Here is a 27,075-nt window from a genome sequence, read left to right as displayed (position 1 = left end):
TACATTAAGCTTTGAATATAGCTTTTTCATATTCAAAAGCTTGACTGGAGAAAAGGGGGAAGGGAGGAGCCGGCAGAATGAATAAAACATGTAGGAAGCTGTGGTAACTTCTTCTGGAATTTAGGGCACTGGACAAAAATTTAATGGAAAATAAATTCCTCAAAAGATTCTCTTCCTTGTGTGTTATACTGCAGCTGACCTCACAGTATTGATTTTTTTAAAAATAGTTTATGATTACTAGAGAATTGATGGCATGTTGGGACATATATTCTCACCCTGACCTTGTATAATGTATTTTTTTGAATCAAAGTTTCTTTGATTGTGTTTACGACGATGGGGATGTGTTCGTTGCAGCTATCTCTGTTATTTCCAAGTGAGGAAAAACTGGGGTCTCCCATGTAAAAAAAATGGAAAACTTCCTAACCTCCCATAAAAGTCAAGGCCAAACAACAAGTGTGACTGAATAGGCCAAGTCCCCTCCATGAGTTGCAAAAACATCTGCTTCACAGGATTGGTCTGAAGCATCTACCTGGGGAATCTCCTGAAGACATGTGGGGCAGCAATTAAGTTCATTCCTTTTTTGTGAACAAATCACTTCTTAGCTTGCTGTTTCATGTCTTAAGCAGCATCCTATGCAGAGTTGGAATAGCTGAATTTGAGTTCTAGTTAGTCAGTAGCTAGCTGTGGCAGATAATTCTAGTTCTCACCACTGTCCCTCCCTGGAGACAGCATTTATTAATCACTGAAGACCACATTTATTTCTCAGCCACCTTTGCAGCTAGGGGGCAATGAAGCTTTATTCTGGACAATGGGATGGGGGTAGATATGATATGTATGTCCACTTTCAGGTCAAGTCTCTACTTAGAAGGAATGATTGTGTGACTCCCTTGTTCCCTTATTCTTTTCTGCTTTTTTGGGTCACAGACATGACAGTAAGTGCTGAAGCAGCCACTTTGGAGCTAGCGTTAAAAGCTGTGACTGCCAAGGTCACTTCACTAGCCCTGGACCATCTGTCTACTTGAAGAAGAAATATATTTCTACCTTGATTACACCACTGTATTTGGGGTCTTAGCATACTTTGGCTAATATAGAACTCAGTTATAATGGGTTTTGCAACAAAGACATTATTTTATGCATTTTGACCTCTATTTTAAACACAAACTTCTTAAGATTCAGGACTTTAATTTAAAAATGTGAGACTGGGAGGTAAACATACTATACTCTTCTCCATGACTGCTAGAGATACAAAAAAAAAAAAAGGAAAGGAGAAGAAAAACAATATTCTTAAATGTAAAAAAGAAATAAAGTTAGTCTTGTTACTAGAGAACTTTCAGAAAACACTGAATTGAAATGTCAGCTAGTTGATGAGCTTTTTGGTGTAACATACGAAATACTATTTGAAATAACCACGTGTCTTACTAAAGAGAATAAGAAGTTTTAGACCAGGCCTTTGGACACATGGCTCAAAATAGACCAACAAAGAAGTTGGCTTGTCAAGTGAAACTCAAGTCAGCCAGAAAAAATGCTGGTGATGTGAAATAAACAAAACCAAACTTCATTCTTGGCCTTTTCTTTCTATACATCCTAGCATGCTTCACATAATGAATCCTTCAATTATATTTTGAACTTACCTTTTTCTATTAAGAAAATGTTCATGCATCCTGGTAAAGTAAGTCCACATGTCTATCACTGAAATTTACCAATTATCAAGATTTTCCTGCATTTGCTTATCTTTTGTTTTCTTTCTTTCTTTCTTTTTTTTTCATTTCTTGAGATCAACAAGGGTCATGCACGGTAGAATAGTATGTTGGAAACCTGAATTCTCTCTCTCACAGGTTTAAGTCTTATTCATTGTTCATGGAGCTGTTCAAAGATCTGAAGATGAGAGGGAATGCCATCCCCTCTCAGACTGACCACTATCCTCTTAACAACATGAAGATTGTGTCCAACTCTCCTGATAGCACTTGACTGACTTTCCAATATCCGACTCTTCAGCAGAAGGTACGAACTGCTTGGATTTCTAGGATATTGCCAACCCCATTAGCAAATTATATTCCAAACTTCTCAAGGGATCTCCTGGGAACTGTTTTAATAATGCGACGGGCACATACCACAAAGGCAGGAAATCCTGACTACCTGAAAGCAAAACAGACTTGTAGCTCTGGGCAAAGGAAAGAGAGAGTTGAGTCTTTTGGAATCATAAAATCAGCAGCATCTTTATCTCAAACTCTGAGGATTAGAGAACAGACTTCTCTGTCTGTCCTTTGATTCCCTGATACTCTGAACCATCATGAGCTACTGGATGGTTATGGATATTTCCAGGTCTCTGCATCGTAAGCCAATCAAAACAAGTATGTCAGATGTGAAGAGGACTATGCAAAATGTCAGGGGCTAGATGGGTTAGCACTAGGAAGGACAACAGGGGGCTCTGTGCTGTTCCCAAGGCAACAGATAGAGGAGCTACCAGAGGACAGAAGATAGCTGGTGTTGTCCAGGCTGATGTGAAGCTCAAGCATCCCCGTGCAAAGAGTGGTGTCTGTCTTTCAAATGAATGAACTCAGAGGGTACCATTTCAATGTTTAAAAGGCTCAGCAAGTTCTTTAAGGTGGCAGTCCCCAAGCTTTTTGGCATCAGGGACCAGTTTCATGGAAGACAATTTTTCCATGGATGGCAGGGGCATGGGGATGTGCTGTCAAACCTCACTGCTAATCACCACCTCATCCTTAGATCATCAGGCATTAGATTCTCTTAAGGAGTGCCTACCTAGATCCCTCACATGTGCAGTTCACAACAGTGTTGCGTTCCTATGAGAATCTAATGCTGCTGTTGATCTGACAGGAGGCGGAGCTCCAATTGCCCACCACTCACCTGCTGTGTGGCCCAGTTCCTAAAAGGCACAGACCAGTACTGGTCCATGGTCCAGGGGTTGGGGACCCCTACTTTAAGATGATTCCTAGCCGGGCTTGGTGGCTCAGCCTGTAATCCCGCGCCTTTGGGAGGCTGAGGTGAGTGGATTGCCTGGGCCCGCGGGTTTGAGATCCGCCTGGGCAGCGAGACCTCATCTCTCTAATAAATCAAAAAATCAGCTGGGTGTGGTGGCGCATTCCTGTAATTCCGGCTATTTGGAAGGCTGAGGCGGAAGGATTGCCGGAGCCCAGCAGGTCGAGGCTGCGGTGGCCGGGAGCGGCCACTGCACTCCAGTCTGGGCGACAGAGTGAGACTCCAACTCAAAAAAAAAAAAAAAAAAAAGATGATTTCTGGTTGTATATGCCAGTACTAAACAGAATGTGTTAATGGAAGGCTGTAGGGTATGGAATTTCATTGGCAGGTAACTTTTTTCTTTGGTGACCTGATGCAGAATCTCTACGTAGCAACAGAGGTACCACCCCTCAAAAGTTAAGCTACATGCTGCTAAGTGAGTTATGTGTTTGACTCTTTGATATTCTAGTTTAATCTGCCATTTAACATGATCTCAGAGTTATAGACTTGATAGATCACTATTCACCTCCGTCATCCAAATGCTCCAAGAAGCATCAAATTGTATAAGGCACAATAGGATCAATAATAGTTTCCTACTCTCAGGGAGCTGACAGTCCAAAGCAAAGTCCCACACACTCCTATGCATCACATAAGATAAGTCTGTTATTGGTTTTAGGTCCAGGAACCTAAGCTTCCTGAAAAAAAAGAGGACTTTATGGGCATTTAAAGGTTAGAAGATCTTGACACTATCATTCAGTCATGATGACAGAAGGAGCCAAGTTGCATTCAGACCTGTAAAAATGGACCCTACTTTCAAAGGAAGAGCTTGGAGCACAAAAAGGTGACGCACCTTTCATATGGCCAGAGAGTCATTGACAAGGTGGATGTAATGGCCACTGCTCTCTGAATCTTTCTCTCCTTTCTCATTCTCCTCAGTCAAGTTATCCAATTCACAGAACAACTCATTGGTCGCAGAGCGTGTCCAGGCCACAAAGATATATGTAACAACTTCAGTTACTCTACTTTAGGCCTAATTTCTTCCTTCCTCCCCAAGATAACTGGAGAGATAAGATTCATCTAAATGCTTCAAAACACTGGAATCTGCTGCCCCTGGCTGTCATAGTCATGACAGACTATTATTTTTTAATAAGTTACAAGTCACCTGGAATTCCCCTTTGCAGTCACACATATACACACACAAACATGAAACACTAAAATAGTGTATAGCCCTATCATTAGGGTTCTGCCCCAGAAACTATAAGTAACAATAACATTTACAACATGTTTTTTTCTAAGACATGGATTTTTTTTACTTAACTGTCAAAATTTCCTCAGATAGGTGCTATTTTAAAGCCTTTTTATAGAGCAGTATACTGAGGCACAGAGAATTTAAGTAATTTGCAGAAGAATTCACAACTTATAAGTGGCAGAACAGGACTTTAAACTCAGGTACTCTGATTTATTCATTATAAATATTGTTTCTAGAAAAAGTGTATTCTAAAGCACTAAATTATAACACCTTGATTTTAATGTAATCTGTATAGAAAATAATGTTTTTCTAAATTTATAGACAGATTGACAATATTCTGTCTACCTGTTTCCTTCTGTTTAAGGGTAGAGGGAGCAGGTGGTGGTGACTTTTGATTTTAACAACCTAATTTTTGACAGGGGAAGATGACTTGGGGATTGAATAAGAGGTTGACATCAGAGGCATCCTGGTTTCTCATCTTGTCACTTGTGTTCGTTTTCACTCTTACTTCCAATCTTCTATCTCTGTTTTCCTTCAGCTCCAAGGACACATTTTCCAGCATGACAGCTCTCAGAACACACACTTGCATCCACAAGACACAAAAGTATCATTTTCTGGCAAATGCAGGAAACCTTCCCTTGACTCTGTTCCCTTGGAGACTGGTTAACTTCCTCTTGAGGTGTGTGTAAGAAATGGAGGCCGTGGGTCATCCACAAAGGCAGCCCATATGCCACAATGCAAAAATTCCTTGTCACCACTGGTGGGGCCCGTGTCTGGGGTTCCACGCGGGCTGTCACTCTTTGCCATTTAGAATGTTCCCATTAAGTCAGTTCCCCAAAGGGAGTAGCTGCCCTGGGAAAGAGATGCTATCAAGGAAAGTGTGTTATGTGCCCCATGAGGCTGTCATTCTCTTAGAGGACAACACTGACAAAGAACGCAGTAGGCTCGAGCAGGGCCTTTCCTGCCTGGGCAAGGGCTGGAAACATTTTTCTCCCCAGATACCATCTGAAAATCAAAGCTGACAATTGAGCTGGGACTAACTGATGAAACTGAAGAAGGAGCCAGCAAAATCATGTTGTATTTACTGACTCCAAATCTACCTGTAATTGGGCATGCCAGAAGCTGCAAACTTGGGAAATATGTAGGCAGTTCAGGACCATTTGTTAATTCCCCTATACTAGAATACTCTGTTCTACAACCCATTCCACCACTAAGAAAAGACCTGGGAACTAATAATAGGTGTCAAAATGTTTCAATTTTAGAAGATTCTCTCCATACAGGTTTAATCATAAGGACCAGATGACAAACCCGTCTAATGGAATTCTGCTCAGCTATCCTGTATTTCCCCTAAGAACCAGCAAAAAAGGAGCCAAACAAAATTGCCTACGGCATAAACTGGCTTTGACCACAGATTGGGAACAATGTTGTAATTATCTGATATTTATGATGTGTAAAATTAGCTTATTTAACACATATCGGTGATTTAGAAAGTGTATGGCTTCTTTGAAAGGGGCATGTTCTTTAGGTTTGACAAGCTGGTTACCCAGTAGTTAATTAGAAAGGGCAGCCAGAATAGATGCCTTGCCATCCACAGCCCCATCCCCCAGTCAGCAGGAGAGTGGGGAGATGGTGCCCTTCAAAAGACAAAGCAGAGCCTACCCAAGCAGAGGTTGTTTTTCTCTAAAAACAAGGAATGGAAAAATTCAGGTGATTTCAAAAAACATTGTTGAAACACAATTGCTCTTGGTTTATAGCAAAGTTATGTTAATATATGATTTAAACCCTGGGGGTTCTTTTGCTTCCCACTTGTGAATTATCTGAGAGTACAGTGGAAAGCAAGGAAGAAGCCAGGAGAACTCAGTAGACAGCATGTTAAGAAGCAGTATCCTATCTTCCTTTGTACCCTACATTCCTTTGTATATCTGTGTGTATGTGTGTGTGTGTGTGTGTGTGTGTGTGTGTGTGTGTGTGTTTGAAGGTGACTTAAGTGATCTTTGTATATAGAGAAAGAGATTTTGTAGAAATACCTGTTTATTAATTTTTACATTCCTGAGGATTTTGGTTTTTTCATTGCCAAAAATCATACATGTGACCAAATTGTGTTTTGGGTCAACAATGATATGCCATTAGAAACTGGCGAGACCTTACTTCTTCAGGGTGTATCCTAAGGCTCAAACTATCAAAGGTTGTCACTGAAATCATTTATTTTATTTTATTTTTTTGAATTGGAGTCTCACTCCATCGTCCAGGCTGGAGTGCAGTGGCACACTCACGGCCACCCCAGCGTCGACCTGCTGGGCTCAGGTGATCCTTCTGCCGCAACCTTCCAAGTAGCTGGAACTACAGGTATGCACTACCATGCCTGGCTAATTTTTTTATTTATTGTAGAGATGAGGACTTGCCAAGTGGCCCAGGCTGTTCTCAAACCTGCAAGCTCAGGTAATCCCCACACCTTGGCCTCCCAAAGTGCTGGGATTACAGGCTTAGCCACCATGCCTGGACTGAAATAATTTGTTAGTCATTCATTCATTTAATAACTTTCACTGAGGATATACTTTGTGCCTACCTTTTCCTAGGAACTTGTTGGGCATCAGTATGAAAAAGTCCTGAAGGTGCCACATTATCTTGAAAGGGAGACAGATATATCAACACATGATGGTCAAAAAGCCTTATAACCAAATAAAAGAAAGCCCAAGCTATGGAAATAATGAAAAGCAGGAGTGCATTAATCCTTCCAGGATTTAAAAGGAGGAAGAGAAGCACTCGTAGATAAAAAAAACATTTGATTTGGTCTTTGAACAGTTGAAAAATGAGTAAGATTGACAAGTCAAAGAATGGGAATGAAGATATTGGCAACAGAAGGAATAATAGGTACATAGGTTAAGAGAGCCTGACATAGCAAGTGGTCAAAGTCACTGGAAACAAGAGAGAAAATATATGAGTATGACAGGTTACAGATGACCGCATTCCATGTGGAAAGGTAAGAATTTGACTTTACAGATGATGGGGAAAGAGTGAAGATCCTACAGCTATGATATAACCTGGGAAGATTTGCATTTGAAGAGGGTCCCTCTGGGAATGGTGAGGCACATGAAATTATATGGAAGGGAATGGAAACACCACCACCACCACCACAACAACAACACTGGGAAGTATTACTAGGATATAAGCTAGAGATTCTGTAGTTCTGACTAAAATTTTGATAATGGGCATGAAGGGTGGAGATAAATTCCAAAATGTTAAGAGGTAGAAACAAACTGGGCTTCAGAGCTGATGGAATTTAGACAACATGGGAGAAGGAGGAGACAGGATGCCTCCCTGATTTCCAGAATGGGGATGGTGCTGTCATCATAAAAGTAGGAAATGTAAGAGGGTACAGGCCAGAAATGCAGCAGGCATACATCTGGTGCTCAGGAAACTGCAGTGGATCTGTGTTCACATCTAGATTTCTTTAGCCTTTGAAAAATGTGCAGAATACACAATGCATAAAAAGTGCATAAAACATAGATGTGCAGTACCCAGACCAAGAAAAAAACATTGTAGCACCCAGAAGCCATCCTGTCATCTTGTGCTCCCTCCTCATCTCACACTCCCCTTCTCACTAAGCAAAACCCTTATCCTCAATTTTATCATAACCACTCCTTCAATCTATTTTTTGTTTCAGTTTTACCACCTAAGTATGCATTCCTGAACATGAGTTTAATTTGGTTTATTTTGGAATGTCATATAGTCTGTGTTCTTTTGTGTCTGGCTACTGTAGCTCAATGTGGTTTGTGTGAGTCATTCTTGTTAAGTGTAGTTGGAATTTATTAAGTTTCATTGCTACTTGACATCCCATTGAATGAGAATACTACAATGTATGTCTTCATTCTACTATGACAGACATTTGCATTGTTTCCATCTGGAGTCTATGTTAAACAACACTGCCAGGAACATTCTTGCCCAGGTCCCCTGGTATATATCTGCACACATTTCTTATAACAAGAAGTACAATTTCTGGCTGATATGGTCTATATCTTAAACTTTAGTAGGTAAAGGAAAACTATCTTCCAAAGTGACAGCACCAATTTTCATTCCCTCCAGCTGTGTGTAAGCAATTTACCAAGGCTCTATCTACAACCTTGTCAACACTTTACATTGGTAGGATTTTCATTTCTGTTTTCTCTTTCCCTTTCCTTCTCCTTTCTTCTTCTTTCCTGATTCTGACTCCCTTTCTCCTGCCCTCCATCCATTCCAGCCTCCCTTCCTTCCTCCTCTCCTCTCCTTCCTTCCTTCTTCTGGTGGGTGTGCTTAATCTCTCACTGTGGTCTTAGTTTGCCTCTTTCTGATACCTAATGATGTTGGCTTGACCTTTTGGGTCTTCTTTTATAAAATGCCTGTGTAAATCTGCTGCTCACTGGAGTCTACTCATTGTCTAAGGGTGTTTGCAGCAACGCTAGCCAACGAGAAGATTCACTTCCCTGGCCGTCTGCTTAACTGCTCAGGGTGCGGTAGCCTTTATGTGTGATGTAAGAGTTTAACCTTAAAAATTAAATACTGTTTTTGCCATTGCTTCATCACCTGGCTGGCTGTAGCTTTCTTATCTGAAAACTGGGGTTTGCTATTGTGGCCATAACTTCTGACCTATGTCCCTGTCTCTAATCTCCTGGAGGAAGTCTTCATGAGGACATCTGGTGGTCCTCTCAAGGGTGGCACAGGCAGAAAAGAAACTGAGAATACCAACAGAGCCTCTCTTGGATAAAGGATTCTTGAAAATATGCAAGGATGTTAACAGAAGGTGAAAAGAAAAAATGGTGACTGAGTTGATTCATGGTTCTGTGTATTTGAAACACATTCGCTTTAACAAAGTTAAATTGGTTTTCAGCTGCAAGACTTCCTGGAGTCATTGTGTACACTGAGAATTGAATTTCCAAGAGGGAGGTAATATTAGATGCCATGTTCTCAAACTTTCTTGACCATTGTAATCCTGAGACTTTTTGGAAAGAATATCTCACAGTTTTTCCACACTAGATATGTTCCCTTCACCATCAAAGTCCTTTTTGGTTTTTGTTTGCATAGTTCCAACAGATTAGCATACTCTCTTTGCTACCTGAAAGTTTTTCCTTTATGAACTCTTATCTTCTTTCTAAAGCTATTGCTCTGTTCTCTAAAGGTCACCTTGCAGTCTTCCATTTTCTCTCATAAAATGGCAAGGAATAAAGTGAGGATTAAAAGCAAGGGCTGAGCCAGGCATGGTGGTGAGCCTGAAATTATGGCTACCTGGGAGGGTGAGGCAAGAGGATTGCTTTAGCTCAAGAATACAAGTCCATTCTGGGCAACATAGCAAGGCTCTGTCTCTATGAATGAATGAATGAATGATTGAATAAATAAATAAATTAATTAATTAATTAAGAGCAGGAGCTGGAGAGCCAGTGGCTTGGGTCTGAATTCAGGCTCTACCACTGCCAGGCCAACAGCATTAATAAACTACTTACCATTTCGAAGTCTTACTTTCCTCATCTAGAAAAGAAGCAGAATGATGTCTATTTCATAGGGATATTTTTTGAAGCTTAATTAATACATTTCATGTAATGTGTTCAGAATGGTGCTTGGCACATAGTACATATTTAATGTAGCTATCTATCGTTTCTGATACTAACGTGTTATTATTCCTGCTTCTTTTGCCAGTGTGGATCCCTGATTCTCACAATCCAGAGCCACATACCTCCCCTGGAATAATAGAGCACTTAGTGTTTGTTCACGGGTCTGCCCCACAGGACACAAAATGCAAGTCATCACATATTTAACTATGCTAACATAATACATATAAGCACACATGAGCATAGGAAAAAGACATCACCTCAAATTGTGGGTTGTCATTTGAAAGATGGGAACTCATTGTTAGTGTTAGGATGTTAATCATCTTTGGGGCAGAATTTAATTTCCTCATGTGAATATTTTATTTTTTTCCCCAGACTCTTCATTAATAAAGATTTTTTAAAGGCTGCATGTAATAGCTTTCAATAACCTCCAATAGAATGAATCTGTCTTTGACTGAAAACCCTTTGTCAGTATTGAAGGCACATGAGCAGAGGGGGCCAAAGAATGGTGTGTCTCAGAAGACTAGACCTTGGTGCCTTGGGCAGACAATTTCTCTTTCTTAGAGTACAGGGTTTTCTGTTGTTGTTTTCCTAAGAAGTTAATGACATAATCATGACTCCATTGTCTCACTGTAAGATAATATGTACGAAATATTTAGCTTAGCCCCTGACATCTTGTAGGTAGTTGATAACCCTTTGACTCTTTCTCTTCTTCTGTCTAGAGAAATTTAGGAACCCTTTTAGTCCTGGAGTTTCCTCTACATAGGGTGTGACCCTAGATATAATATTTCCTGACTAACCTCAGTGCAATATGCTGAGTAGAGTTCTCAGCGGCACCATCACAGATAAATACAGGGCCGCTTTCTAATAAAGGTTACAGGCTCCATACCTCTAGGCTTCTACTGGCAAACTCTAGGATGAGATCTGAGGATAATCCAGGAAGGAAAGAGGCTTTCTTCATCAACCTACGTCTATGCTGTTACCATGCTTTCTTGGTATCACATTCTGGGGACTAAGAAGAGTAGTAAATGGTAGAGATTAGGAGTGTTTCTACCGTCAATTCTTTTATACATTCACTCATTCATTCATTTATACTTTTAACCATGGCATCTGCCGTCAATTCTTTTATACATTCACTCATTCATTCATTTATACTGTTAACATGGATTTAGATATACAAGCACCATAGGTAAATATAAGGATGCATAAGATGTGAATTTTGGGCCTGGTGCAGTGGCTCATACCTATAATCCCAGCACTTTGGGAGGCTGCAGCGAGAAGATTACCTGAGCCCACAGGTTTGAATCCAGCCTGGGCAACTTGGCAAGACCTCATGTCTACAATAAATCAAAAAATTAGCCAGGTGTGGTGGCACGTGCCTGTAGTTCCAGCTACTTGGAAGACTGAGGCGGAAGATCACCTGAGCCCACCAGGTAGAGGATGCGGTGGCCGTGAGCATGCCGCTACTGCACTCCAGCCTGGAAGACAGAGCAAGACTCCAACTCAAAAAGAAAAAAAGAATATGTGTATTCTGCCTTGAAGGACCGAATCCCAATTTTTAGGGTGATCTGGTCATTGGCTATAAAGCCCTTTATTATTATAGCTTCATTATTGCTACCCTTTCTGTATCAGTATCCCCAATTCCTAGGCATTTGGTAACTGACCTTAAATATTTGGTTCATACTAGAAGTCTGCTGTGGGCTTGTTTCTTTTTATGTGATGCTCATGCTAACTGCTGGATTTAGATATACAAAGAGACCTGGAGGCAATGAACGCATTTGATACATATCACATAAATAAATAAAGCAACACGTGTCTGCCTTTACAAGGCGGTTCTTACAGATTAGAATAGGAAAAAGTCAGGATGGAGAAAGCAGACTTTGTTATACTCATTCCAGCAGGAATCAGCAAACTTTTGTATCTCATGAAGACATGTCAGCATCACATTTAATCTAAAGGCTATCATAATTATTATATCTTTACATTTATATAGCATTGAGTCTCTGGGGAGAAAAAAGCACCATGAATGTAAAAGCAGATGCTAAAGCTTCCCCTGCCTTCTAGGGAGACAGACTGTTTTCTTTCTTTCTTTTTTTTTTCATTCTTTTTACCTTCTCTTAATTCATTCCTTGAGGCATCACCCGGGTGTACTGCCTGGGGGCTATTTTTTTCCTGGGTAGGATCAACTTAGAAAAAGGCAGAAGGGGAGGGTAGTGGTGGAGGCAAACCTTGCTTGTGGCCAAAGGGAAAAATTCTTGCCAACATTAAAGAAGTAAAAGAACTGAGATTTATTAACTACCTAGTAAAATCCAAGCCCTGAGTCACTTGCTTTGCATATCTAATTTAACAGTCACTAAAATTCCCAGAGAAGTCTTATTATCCCTATTTTACAGTTATGGAAAGAGAAGCTCATTTACATTCAGGAACTTGCCCAAGGTCACTTAATTAGTGTGTGGTAGATGATGAGCTTGAACCCGGCTGTCTCCTCCTAAGTTCCTGCTCTTCTTGGTGTAATTGAAAACAAGTTTGTGATCTTATTTGAATGCCTCCTATGCATGGGGCTAATCAGCCACCTACTGCCTAGCACTGTGCTATGAGGTCTGAGAGATGCCAAAGACTTAGTAATCCTGGCTCCCACCTTGAAGAATTTTCAAAAGGAAAACAGGATTGATGGGCAGAATCCAAGTCTGTTGGAGCTGAAGGGACAAGGAGAGAACTAAAAGCTTACTCTTTGGGAGGACTTCTTGGAGGAGGAAGTTGGAACAGGGCTTCACAGGACAAGCACGCTTGGGGAGGGACATTTTGGAAAGGAAGATACAGGACGAGGGGCTTTAGGGACGGGAAAGGTAGTCCTCACCGAGGGAGCATAAGGGGGATCCCAAGGCCCGGTAGATGGATTTAAAAGTAGACAAAATGTGCAATGGAAAAAAACGGAAGCAAAGGAAAGAGAGAGAAAGGATTCTTCTGGGCCTCCTGCTTTCCTCACAAACCCCAAGGCCAATTTATTTCTCATTCTCTCCTAGGGTCACTGGAAAGCTTTGCAGAGAGCTCAGCGTGGTGCTTGTCACTCCTGGTTTATGTGGTTGCTCCATTTACATTTCCCCGGTGGCTCTGGCAGCTGCAGAGGCTTCTGGGTCTCTCTTGCTACTGGAGAACAAGGTGAAGCCAGATGGAAAAGCACCGAAAGGAGAGGAGTGGGGCAACCCGGAGCATCAGTCGAGCACAGGGAGGTAAGCATAGGCCAGCCTCCAGGGTCCCAGAACATGACATAGTTTACTTTGGCCAGGGATTGATAGGCAATTTTTCAGCTTTTGCAGAAATCCCTGCTGTGCAGAATGTGAAAGGAGAGGCAGGTGTCTTGAAATGGGATGCCAGGGAAATAGGACAATGAGCAGGGACAGAGTGGAATTCTAATGGAGCAATGGGACCCTGTTTCTAGCAAGGATCACAGACCAACAGAAAAATAAAATCAACCAAGGGTTACTTAGAGGTAGAGAATGACTTGATTTAGTTTGTATGCAACCTATTTTAAAGTGCAGGGACGAGAAACAAAGCTTCAGTTACAATTCAGAGCACACAGTTGTCCTGCTTCAAACCCTTCCTGTCTCCCTGCTCTCAAAAAGGAAAAGACCTAACACTGTACCATGGTGCAGGAGGCTATAAGTATTAGTGTTTCTTTTGGATGAAAGTAAGCCACACTTATGGTATAAAAATTCAAATCAGATAGCAGGCGATTAGGTAACATGTTAATACTCTCCCCACCCGACCCTTGAAGTTAACTACCCACACACAGCCAGGTTCTGGGAGGTCAAAGTCAGCGGTCATTCCCTTGATCAATTCTACTTCCACCCTCAACAGGCAGGTTAGATTACTTTCAGGTATGTGAATGTTCCAGGGCCATTTCATGCCCCAAAATGCTCCCTCCGCCTAAAAAACTTATCTTCTCTCCAGCCCCTCTCCTCTCATCCTCTACTTGGTAACACCTTCCGCTCAGATTTATATTTAGTCACTTGCTCTATGAAGTTCCCCTGATATACCCCCATAGACCTGCTCATCACTGTCTTAAAACTCTCATCATATCTTGCGTGGACTTAATTGTTGATCTGATTTCATGTCTTGCTTTGCTGATTCAATGTGGCTTGAGAGCAGGGATCATCTATTCATCTCCCTGTTCTGAGAACCTAGTAAACAGATGGATGCAGAGTCAGAGTTCAGTAAATGCTGGTGGAATAAATGTATGGATGGCTGAATTTAACATCCCAAATCAAATTTGAAAATGCCTTCGATTCCTTGTTACGATTAAAAAGAGAGGAACAGAATGAGAAAGAGGAGACAGAAAAACAGGAGTCAAGTCGGAAAAAAAAGAAGGCAAGATTCATAGTCACAAAAAGAGAGATACATACAAAGAAAAAATGAAAAAGACAAAGATATATACAAAGAAAAAATGAAAAAGACAAAGAAACAGAGAAAAGGCCCCATGCATTTAAAAAGATAATAAGATAAGCCATTCTAGTTATATTTAGTCACTTTCTAAGCATTCTTAGAAATGATACCACTTTTCATTGATTTTCACCTTCACTTTGTTCTTAAACTCTCAGAGAATGAGTTTTGGGTGGGATAGATTGAACAGTCCAGCGAGGAAGAAAGTTCTGCTTGAATTGCGGTGACAGCAGTAGAAGAAATATTACCCGTGCAGCACAATGCACTAATGTCTGTAAAAAGGAGGATGGAAAGAACAAAAAACTATTGACACATTGGGAGGGGTCTGGGTGCCTCCAGAAAAGGAACAAGCTATGGAGAAGATTCTGATTCCACAGTGGCCTGTCCAGTTCCTCAAATTATCTCTGCCCACTGCCATCTAGTTATCTTATTAGGTGACCAGAGATTTAACTGGAGAGTTCAATGCATGGAGTGAACAGCCTCCCTAGGAGGCTCACCAGACTCAGCAGGTCTGCTCTTAGATGCCCTGGGTCCTGGAGCAGGGAGACAAATATTCTCCAAAGCTAGATTCCTGTCTGAAGGAGAAGAGGTTGATGTAATTATGTTTAAATGCTACAACCCCTGGAACCTGAAAAAGAAAACCTTTCAGACTAAGCCTTCCTAGTGGCACCATGGAGCTCAGCTCTTCCTCATTTTGCTTTCTTGGGCCTAGAAAATATTGAATCAGGAGAAATAGTCTAGGGATAGAAGATGGGTAAAATCTTCACCAAATGAAGAATAAAGGATTACAAACAGGGATAATTTAGTACTAGAATGAAAATATTTGTGCCCCAGGATTAGAAGAGATTCATATATAAGTGGGAGTTGGAGACAGAAGAGGAGGCATGAAGCTAAGGAACGTGGCCAGCCAACCTGGGCTTCAGGGCAGGACACAGGGAGATTCCCCTTTTCTTCCTCACATACTCCTGCAATATCTCAATTTTTGAAAGCAAATTGTATTACTTTGAAATTAGAAAAAATACTTTTAAAATAAGAAAAAATAGAAAATGTTTTATTCCAAGAGCCAGGGAATGCTGTCTGGGAACCCAAAAGGACCAAGGTCCTGCTTTCCTAGCCTTCGAATTTCAAAGCCAGCCCGGAACCTGTCCATGTGACTGGCCTGCATGGATTTCGACCTTTTCTTATTTGCCAGGAGTCAAGCAGAGAAGTAACCCAAGATTTACTAAACATAGGGGCAAGGGCCTTGGGGAGGCAAGGCATTTCTGCAAGAAGCAGACCCAGCTTCTTTCCTGGGAAGGGAAGAGAGGCCACCTGCCTGGTGTGTTTGCTAACATGCAGGAGCTGCGGCCTGTAATCATCATTAGCTCTCTTTGGTGTTTACTGACTGTTATTAATTAGAATGAGCAAACTTGGCATTAATGTGCCTGCCATAAGGATGAAGGCTCTTACTGCACAACCATCCTGCATAAGCGGCTAGACTGGGACTCATTTACCAACTGTCACCAGGATAATGCTGGGCACAGGCACCAGATGACAGAGACTGGACAAGGGAGGGGACTCAGACCTGTGACTCTCTGGAAGTTCAGAGTTAGAGGGAGCTGGAATGAAGCAGAGAGGAGCAAGCCTTGCCCCAGCTCGTGTACTGCTAGCAGATTTTGGGTAGCTTCCAAAAGCATTCCAGGCAAGCCCTCATGGTTCTTAGTCAACAGACAGAGCTTTCCTCTGCTCTGGCTCTAGGCAACTTTTTCCTAATCAGAAAACTGAACACAACTTTCTTCACAAGCCAATGTATGAGTTCTTGAGGAGAGACCCTGCCCTCCTTTGGGTCTTGGAAAAAAGGCTGGAGATATGCATAGTTGCTAAGTAAGAGAAATGTTTAAGTGCCACAACCCCTGGAACTAAAAAAAGAAAGCCCTTCAAACAGAGGTACCCTAGTGGTACCATTGTCCAGTACTTTGCTATATATAGAATATCTAAAATGTTCATCCTCTTGTTTCTCTGGAAGTGATGTTATACTTGTGTCTTTGCCCCCCTGCCAAAAGACCAGCCTTCAAGAGGAGACATCCATTACACAGGAAATTTTGAAGACAGGGGAGGCAGAGGAACATGTTTTCTAGAAAGGAGGATTAAGTTTCTCTTGCATGATTAAGTGGCCTGGAAGTAGGGGAGAATCTCTAGAGAAAATGGCAAAATTTCAACTGGCTCACAAGCAGAGTACACAAGAGATATATGGTAGATGATACATTCATTCTGCCCAGAGAAGGGACATGCTCGTCCTCAGCTTCCCCAAAAGAGGCAGCGTAACTGGCAACTGTGTGAGTGAGGAAGGTTTCCAAGGGAAAGGGCACTAGGGTTATGACTTCTAAGCTCTGGTTCTGTAGTTTCAATTGTTTTGGGAATAATAGTTTACATTCCCAGAGGACCTGGGTATAGGTCAGACACACTGCAGGACTCAAGTTCAAGCAACCAGCGAAGTGAACACCAACTTCCATACAGGACAAAGACCCAGCAAGGAGCCAGGCTGCATGCCTTCTTGCCACAGCTTCCTTTTCCTTCCCTTTCTGGTTTGCGGAAGATTCTGTATCTATATAGGCAATGGTATGTTCTGAATGCCTCTGTCTCCTGCAGACACGTATACCCTTTGAATTGAATCATGAGTGGAAGTAGAGATTATTGTGAGAAGTAAACAGAGCTGATATGGATGCTGAAATAGGGGGTAAATTTGGGTGACCTAGGAATTTGGGGAAAGGATGGGTTAGGGTTCTGTGTCGCCAAAGGCACCATGAGGTCACAAAGAAGTTCACAGGAGAAAACCCCGAGACCACTCCACATTGCTGAGATATAAGCTGCTAAAAGAAGGGAAGACCCCTTTAGTGACAGAGGTTTTATCCATGAGGGTATCTGACAAATAGCACTTATTGTCACCATCTTCAAAGTTCACAGTGCAGCTCTGAAGAGGTGCCTATTTCTGCCTCCTTGTCTTTTCAGGTGCTATGTGCTTTGTTGGAAGTCTAGTCACCTATTAGACATTTGGAAAAATTCAAGGCCCATCTCAAAAGCCAGTTCTATGAGACCCTCATGCCCACCAAGCTGAGCTCTACAGGCTCATTAGAACTTGTATATTCTTTGAATGCAAACAAAGCATGGAAATAGAATGAATGTACATCATTCTCTTTTTGTTGTGAGATGATCAATGTCAATACTTGTGTTTTATTTTATCTATCCAACTCTCTAGACCTGGGGGCATGCTACACATATCAACAAATAGGCAAAGGTCTTCTGGAAGCTGTTCAAGAAGGATAAATTCAGTTAATATTGAGCCGGTATATAAAGAGATCAAGAATAAACCTTTGAAGATAATTTAGATGTTATAGCATAGAAGAAGTAGAGAGGAGAGGAACTGACATTAATTGAGCAACTATTTCTTACCTGGCGCAACAAAAGGTCAAGTATGTTATCTAATTCAGCCCTCATCATGACCCTTGTATGTGAGTATCAATAGCTTCATGAGGTCACTCCTAGGAGTTCATTGCATTTTTATCTCTGCAGGTACCATTCTAGATGATAGATTCTGATGGTGAACAAGAGAAGCAGAGATCTCGTCGCTTCTTTATGTACAATCTACTGATGATTCAGAATAAGTTAATTGCCTGGTTTTACATAGCTCAAAAAAGTTCAGCCAGAATTAAAAGTCTGATCCATGTGACTCTAAGGTCTATTCTCTTTATGTCTTGTAGGTGATACATATTCTAGAATAGTTGAACCAGAGAACTCTGTAGTTTCCATTATGCAACTGAGAAGAGTGTCCTGGGAAAAGTGACAATTCTGGAGCATTCTGGAGCCTCCAAATAGCCTTTGGTGATGTTTAATGAATTACATAATTTTAGCAGTCATTGCTGGGTTTGGGATTTTGACATTGGATGGAGAAGGAGAGGAATGTATTTCTGTCACTTTAAGTCCTAAACTGTTTTCAGGTGTTTATTTAGAGACAGCATTGGGAGGCTGCCTGCCAGTTAGGGAAGAGGGTGGACGCGACCCCTTTTAGACCTCTCCTCATCAGAGTTACTGTTTTGAGTAATGAGGAAGCACGGGAATTGATTTGATGCCTAATGAATAATCAGCTGCCATCAATAATTGTAATCACTAATCTGGTGCAATTAGAGGCAATTATAATAAATGCAATTTCCTCCTGAGCCACTAACGAACCACAGAAATATGAATTGACTTAAGGGGGCTGGCAATAATTTATATGATTGTGAGATCACGAATTTTATTATCTTGGTAAAGGTTCTTAAAGGGAAAGGTCCTATTCTGATTTCACACCTACCTAATGAGAAGCTAGAAAACATAATTCCAGAGGTAATAGGCACAGAGGCTACTTATTTCTCCCACAACTGGCTTTAGATAATCCCAGGGACCTGTGCAAATTCATCTTGGCCTGTCATGTGAAGGCCTGCTTCTTTAAGTTTTGCTTACTATAGAGATATTCTGAATTTGTACCTTTAAGTCTTGAAGAGTGAGGAATAAATATTTTAATCTATGCTACATGAGAAGAAGTAAACAGAAACATCTGGATGGAGATGACCTTTTTTTATTCAGTCATGCCTATTGGTCTACTACTCTTTGCAGATCCAAGTGACTCTCAAATTTCATCAGAAAGGTATTTTTGCATAAATTGAATGCCCCGAGAGTTTGTTCAGTGCCTTAAAAATGCTTAAATAGCTATAATTATGTTAGTCTTGTTCTCAGAAATGTTGAATGGCCATGCATTTTCTAATGAATCAGCTGGAGCTTTCTTTTTTTTTCCTACTTTTTTTCAGCCAGGGCATTTTAAAGGGTCCTAAGTAATTGCGACTGACCATAGTCAACAAGAATGAGGTGGGAGGTGAGGTGACCAATTCCATGCTTGCCTGAAACTGAGAGTGTTCCTGGGATTCAGGATTTTCAGGGCCAAAACTGGGTAAGTTTTAGACAAAGAGAGATGAATTGCTCCCAAAGAGATGAGATCCAAGATAGAGGCAGAAGCCAGATAATGTAAAAGATTAGGTTTGATTCTCATAGTACTTAGGATAGCATTCAACCTCCCTGCCATATGCTACATGGCTCTATGTGATCTGACCTCTGCTCAGTAGTGCCAGCTCCCCTCTCAAGGGTAGGCTCCACCAGCATTCACTTTACAGGGGCCTTTAGTTCATGCCTCAAAGACTTTGCTGGCCTTCCCTTTGTCTGGAGGGCTCCCTGGCCCTGCTCATTCCCAGGGCTGTCTTCTCCATGTCATTCAGGTCTTACCTCAAATGGCCCCTCATCAAATTATGCTCCTAGGTCCTAGCTGTCCCATCATCATCTGTGTGTGTATGTGCTGCCCATCTTTCCCACTCTGTCATGTTGTTTGCCAAGTCCTACCAGAGTGTCCTGCGCATGGTGGGCCCTAAAAAATATTGTCCCATGAATGGCAGAACTCACTTTCCAGCCTCACTATCCTCTATTCGTGCGAATATACTCATCCAATTCACATTCCCCTGCATGCTGCTCCCTGAACACCTCCTGCTCTATGTTCTTCCTTCTGCCTGAAATGCTTTCTCCAATGGCCATTAGCTGAAATTCTTCCAGAAGGGAACTTCTGCAAAGCCTTTCTGGCTCCTTGATCAAATAACCCCTTCTCATCTTTTTATAATTGACAAATAATACCTGTACACAACAATGGTATAACTTGGTGATTCACTGTATGTATGTATATTGTGGCATGATTAAATCAAGCTAATTACCATACCCATCAGCTCACATACTTGCCATTTTTTATGGGGAGGACATTTGAAATGTATTCTCTTAGCAATTTTGAAATATGCAATACATTATTATTACCTATAGTCACCATGCTGCACAGTAGATCTCAACAACGTTCAATAGATCTCAACAACTTATTCTTTCTGTCTAACTGAAACTTCATACCCTTTGACCAACATCAACCATGTCTTGTCTTTTTTTTTTTTTTTAAGTCAGAGTTTCACTCTGTAGCCCAGGCTGGAGTGTAGTGGTAAGCTCACAGCCACCGCAGCCTTGACCTGATAGACTCAAGTGATCCTTCTGCCTTAGCCTTCCAAGTAGCTGGAACTACAGGCACATGCCACCATTCCTGGCTAATTTTTTGATTTACTGTAGAGATGAGGTCTCGCCAAGTTGCCCCGGCTGGGTTCGAACCCATGGGCTCAGGTAATCCTCTCACCTTGGCCTCCCAAAGTGCTGGGATTATAGGTGTGAGCCACCGCATCTGGCTCTGTCTTGTTCTTTAACAAACATCTGGCATGTATTGTGGGCCAGGAGCTTTGTTCCTCATTGCATCACATGTGTCCTGTATGTTTACCTCAACTGGATGTGACTACCCAGGAGGCAGCGATTGCTTCTCCCTGGGCTCTACTTCTCCTGTTCTGTGATCAGGTATTATCTAATAAAACTGAACCGATACAGATAAATTGTACTCCAGCAGGGTACTGTGAGGATTAAAGCAGGTGATGGGCAGCCTCTTGCACAGTAGTTTATACAGAGTAGGATGTCGCACACACAGTAGGATTCTTGACCTTTATAGAAGCAGAGCCCATATAGTGCAGTGATGAGAGAATCAACTTAAGATCCTGCAGACATTCATGCTAGTCTTTGGGCTGCCACTAACTAGGTATGTGGCATTGACCAAGTCCCTTTACCTCCTGCCTGTCATTTCCTTGTGTGTGAAATGAGGCACTATTGTTTAGATTTCTCAAGTGCTTCCAGCTTTAACATTTGCCAGTTCTACACATTACTGGAACTACAGGGGGACGGGGGAGGAAGAGTAAACCTTACATGTTCATGTTTTAAAATTTCAAATGGAGGAGGTTGTTGTTTTCTCCCCTTCCCTTCTCGCTAGTGGTAGAAAACAAGCAATAAATATGGAAATCCTAAAAGCCAGAGAAAATAGTGAGTGTTCTCCATTTTGCTGACAAAGTACACAGAAGCTGTGTCACAGAATGAATGGGCTTATCCCTCCACTGTGCTGCATGAATTCTTTCTGGCCCGAGTGTGGCTGGACCATTCACAGGACAGCGATCCTTTGTTCTGCCAACACCAGGTCCCCTGCTTGTGCGCCAGCCAGCGCAGCACTGGGTGACCGCTGCAGTGCGAAGGTGTGTGTTCCTTCACCAGGGAGCCCCAAACAGATGAAATCCCTGCTTCGTGCAATGACTGGAAGGAGATAGAAACAATGCAGGTGAATTGGGAGGGCGGTTCTGGGAAAGAGTGGAAAAAAGAGAAAAAACAAAGACAAGCCAGAGCATTCCAGCTGCAGGCAGCCAGATTCTCTCCTGCCAAGGGACAGGTAACTGTTTTTCAAAATTGTGCAGACATATTCAGTAATTGCTCTGCACCATCTCTCGTCTGCCTTTTAAGCACAAGTCAGGATTGCATCTGATTCCCATTACCAGCAAATGTCCCAGGAAGGACCCTAAGTAATAAGAGTCTTTTAAAGCTGATCTTCAGAAGCCTCTTCCCAAGATGGCACCCAGGTGGAAGCGCTGGTATTTAGTGGTTCTGTCAGCTCCTGCTCCAGAAGTTGCTTCTACCCTTTGCTGTTGCTGGCTCTGGGTGCCCCACTGGAAGGTGGCAGTTCTTCCTGAGGCCCATATGTCCCCTTCAATTGGTTCTATGTCCCTGTCCCTGCTCAGAAAGCAGGCAGACAAGCTTCCTGGTCTTTGCCAGGTAACCTCAGGATGGGGTCACATTTGCTTCCTAACCATTTATTGAATTTCCCATCTCCCACACCTATACAATTAATTTTTTAAACTTCATTCTAGATGAAAAAGCTCATTCTTCTGGACCAATCTCTTGAGTCCCACGATGAGTCACTCAACAAGAAAGATACCCAGCTCCCTCACAGATTAAAGTCCTCATGCTTTGGTCTTCCACGCTGATGATGTTCAGGAGGATGGTGGGGTAGTGCTGCATCCATGGGCACCAGAACAGCACTAGGCAGTCTGGAAAGGAGGTGTGTCACCCAGCAGAACAAGGTTGCTCACCTTTTCTCTGGGATGAGTTCCCATGGGGCATTATTTACAAGATTCCACCCACCTAAAAACCATCTTTTCTCCTTCTTCCTGTTCAATTCGTACACTTTCTTCCAGGCCTGGCTGAAGTCCCTTTTTCCTCCATAAATGATCTCTGAATATTTTATTTCTCATAGATGAACACCTTCTCAACTCTCTCCAGATGTGTTCCTATACCTCACCATTTAGCACTGTCCTAGAAAATACTGAGTAATTGTTTAACATGTAAACATCGTGTTTCCTTAAGCAGAATATATCCTTTATAAAATCAAAAGTGTCAGATTGAATGAATAGCAGATAGGTAGATGAATTTCTGATAAAGAAAATTAAGTGAAATGTTCATTGTAGAATATAGTAGTGGGTTCGTGGGCGTTGACTATGAACTTCTTTTATCTCTTCTGTAAATTTGATGACTTTCACATAAAATATTTTTAAAAACTAAAAGTTTCTTATATTCTGCCTTACTTATGAATGTGTTTATGTAGCACGCTTATGAAGTATTTACTATATTTGGGCTCCATACTCCATCTTTATGAGCATGACCTCTCCAACAAGCAGGTAATATAGTGGGTGCATGGCAAATAATTGCTAACCTCTGGTCCTGTTCACTCATGTGTCGTTAATTTACTCTACACTCTGCATCTGCCTTCCTGATTTGTCATCAGGATTGTACAACATTCACATAGTAGGTTTGGGAAATTTCAAGGGTACCAGGCTATACTGTACCTTACTGCCTTGGACCATTGCCTATTTCTTCTGCCCAATCTGAATGAGAACCAACACACTGCCAGATGGGTCATGCCAGTGGCTCAAGCCTGTAACCCCAGCACTTTGGGAGACCAAGATAGAAAGATTACTTGAGGCCAGGAGTTTGAGACCAGCCTGGGCAACATAGACAGACCTATCTCTACAAAAAAATCTTTAACAAATTAGCCAGGTGAAGTGGTGAACGCCTATAGTCTCAGCTGTTTGGGAGGCTTAAGCAGAAGGATCGCTTGAGCCCAGAAGTTCGAAGTTACAGCGAGCCATGGTCACACCGCTGCACTTTAGCCACTCTATCTCCTAGTCTTGCTCTGTCTCTAAAAAATACGAGTGAGGGGGAGAACCGGCACACTCAGGGCTGTTGGAACGTAAGTACCTACTTGCCTACTGGAACTGCCTCAGGGGAAGATATAATTAAGCACAGTCCCTCCTCCCCAAATTCTTCTTCTATGGAAAAAAAAAAGGTGAAATAAGGTGAGTGCTACTACACAACCACTTAACCCACACTTCTATTACAATATCGACTTTTTGACAAGGAAACATTCATTTTTATAGTAAAATGCTGTCCACTCTTAACAGTTCTTCCATTGATATCAAATACACTTTGGCAATGACAATGCATTGAGTCAGTAGCAGTCCTAGGACACTCATTCAACCACGTTTTGGGAGTGGCTTCTATGCTTCAGACATCACACTGAAGCATAAAAGCAGCAATATAAGAAACAAGTAACAATTGATGCTTAAAAAGTTAAGTAGCAATATAGGGTGATGGGGACACTATGGAAGCAACTTTTATAAGACCAGGCCCTGTCTCTGAATAGTCTGTGGTCTCATGAGGGAGCTAGATGCATGAGAAGTGACAAGGCTGCGTGATAATTGTTCTGGGGGTATGCACACAGAGAGTATGTGGTGTGCTGACCTCTTGTTGAGGTAACTGTATTCTTTACCTTCTTCCCTTTGAGGACTTAAGCATCAAGTCTGTTCACCTGGAATGGGAAGGCATTGGGATTCTGTTAAGAACCTTTATGCCATTTACATAGCATTTAGCAGACTGTCAGGAATTTCAAAATAACATCTGATGAGGAGATGAGGGTGGGAATCCTTAGAAATATTTGCTTGCTTTGTGGTCAGAGGCCTGCAGGAGGCAGTTAATAAATGCACACAGATTGATTTCTCCCATAGCTCCTCATGTCTGCTCCATTCATTTGGCAATTAATCATGGACCAGAGAATGGTGTGGCATCGGCTATATTATTGAGTTGTTACTTATTTCGTATACTGCTATTTAACTTTTTACACCCTTGGCTAGAATTTAAGATACCAGAAGGCAAGACTGTGCCTTGTTTTCTCTCTCCTACTGTGCCTAGCATAGTGCCTGGCTCACAGCAGGCACTCAATCAATACATTGATTAATTAAGTCCTTCTTCTGCCGAGAGCCCACCATGCTTCTCCTGTCCCAAAGAGTTAACAGCTGTCACTGGACCACCCTGGGCCACAGGGGCACGCAGACAAATGAGCCTCTTCTACCTTCTCTCCGTGAGCAGCATCACGGGCTCTGAGAGGCAAACCCAATGTGAATTTTAAAAACATATTCAGTGGTGGCTGCAGAGAAAACCTGCTTGCAAGGAAAGGATTTTTTTTCCTCTTTCTTCAGCGCCACTGGAGCGGCTCCTTCCATTGAAAAGACAGGGATTTGTGCCGCACGATTGTGCAGGGAGGAGGGCTAGTCCACAGCAGTCCTCAAGGACTCAGCATGCTCCTAAGGGCTTTGTGCTCCAGACAGGGTGGCTGGGCTGGGCTTGAGCACATCCCTCTTCCTACAGAGGCCAGAGTGCAACCCCTTCTGCAAGCGACTTTCCAGTAATGTCTCTGGAAAGTTTCTTTTTGCCCTACTGCCCCTGTGCTCTCCCAAAAACATCAGAATAAGGTCTGTTATTTGGGTAAAAAAGCAAGAACATGATTTCCTTTTATGTTGTATGAGGAGTTGAAGAACTAAAAATTATATATTGAGCACCTGTGAGGCACCAAATACCTTCTCACATGCTGTCATAGTTAATCCTACTGGGAGATGAGTGGAAAGACATTACCCCTATTTTTCAGTTGAGGGGACCAAGATTCAGGGGTGCTTTACAACTTACCTAAGGTCACACACTGATAAAACTTGATTCTAAAGCCTCTCTCTCTCTCTCTCTCTCTCTCTCTGTGTGTCTATTCATACATATTACCCACAAGTATCAGGAGAGGTGATACTTCACCCACATTTCAAGCTCTGGAGAGGCTGTTCACTCTGCCGAGTAGCCGGGTGGTGGCCAGGGCTGGGCAATGGCAGTTTGGATGCTCTCAGAAATGTCGTAAGTGGTTCACTTGTTATTCAGGGAAGCAGCCAGCAAAGTGACGACTTCTTTCCTTGCTATCGGTATCTACTGCCAGCTGTTCACTTGGATGGGGGATATGAGGGATTTAATGCTGAATTCACGAGTGCAGCGGAACCTCCGGAGAGGAGTCGTCAGGACAAGAGTGTGTGGGGCAGCACCGCCTGGAAATGTGAAGGCCTGGGGGATGGGAGACTGTAGGGAGGCGGGAGAATAACATGCCTCCTGGGACCCTGGATGAGGGTCTGTGCTATGGGACAGGGATCTTCAATTCTACAGGAAAACAGCAAATATGCTTCCACTATTGTATAGCATTTGCCCTTGTTGCTGGACAAAAAACTGCCATTTGTTTTTCTGTGCATGCATGGCTGCTGTAGCTTTTTCCCCTTGTTCTGCATTTTTCTCCTTCTACAGCATCTCTAAATCTGTATTTCCTGCCACATTGACTACATGTGCAGAACATGCATCACTTTCTCACAATCATGTAACAATCCTGTAACCACAACTCCTGTCCCCATTTTACAGAAGAGAAGCTCCAAGACCACCAAAATAACACAAGCAGAGCTAGGATATGAAGCCAGAAATTCTGACCCTTCAATCCTGGACTGTGTTTATTAGACCAAGCAACTACTTTTGCTTTATGTGATTATTCAGGATCAAGTCAGGGCCAGGTTGAGAAGCTGTTAAACTGATGGACCCAGGTCCTCCTTGGCCCAGCCCCGTCATTTACATGGGGAAGACATCCGCCCCCACTGCTCTTCTGGGCTGGTGTTACAGACACAGAGAAAGGCATTTATCAAGACAGAGCTGGATCACCCTTTCCCATTTCCTTAAATGTCAGGGTGTAAATCAAACCAAAGCCTGAGAGGAACATGTGGGTATGAGCGCATCAGACAAGGATAATGTGTTTCTAATCCAATGGCTTTCACAATGTATGATTTACATCTGCAGATGGCTTTGCGGTGGTTTTTCTGGGTTTTATTTAGTTTGGCATTCCTGCTTCTGCTATGAGTTGTTAGTACCCTTGGCCATGGGGGAGTATAGAAGAGTCACTTATTCAAGAAAACGTAGAACAACAACAACAACAAGACTCTTTAAATAACTTTCCAGTCTCACAATTCACCAAGGCAGAGCCGTGTTTTATTAAACTTAAACACAAATAAACTGATGACTTCCTTCACGGGTGACATTTAGTTCTAATACCAGCATCCCTGATACTCAAAACCAACAACAAAAACTCAATTCCAAAAGGGGCAAATGACTTGAATAGAGATTACTTCATATACATATATAAATGACCAAAAAGCACGTGAAAAAATGTTCAACACTGCTGATCATTAGAGAAACCGCAAATAAAAACCACAAAGAGATACCACTTCACACCCATTAGAATGACTATTATTAAATTATTTAGAAAACAGGAAACAGCAAGGGCTATTGACGTTGTGAAGTGGAAACCCTTGTATGCTGCTGGCGAAAATGTTAAAATAGTGCAGCTGCCGTAGTCAACAGTTTAGCCGTTTCTCAAATTAAACATGGAGTTACTATATGACTCAGCACCTCAATTTCTGGGAATATATCTAAAGGACTCAAAAGCAGGGACTTGAACAAATACTTCTACATCAA

The sequence above is a fragment of the Carlito syrichta genome, unplaced genomic scaffold (assembly GCF_000164805.1).
Source record: "Carlito syrichta isolate Samal-C Ts95f unplaced genomic scaffold, Tarsius_syrichta-2.0.1 Scaffold214639, whole genome shotgun sequence".
Lineage (NCBI taxonomy): Eukaryota > Metazoa > Chordata > Mammalia > Primates > Tarsiidae > Carlito > Carlito syrichta.
The sequence above is the reverse complement of the archived record's forward strand: the minus strand, read 5'-3'. Positions refer to the sequence as shown.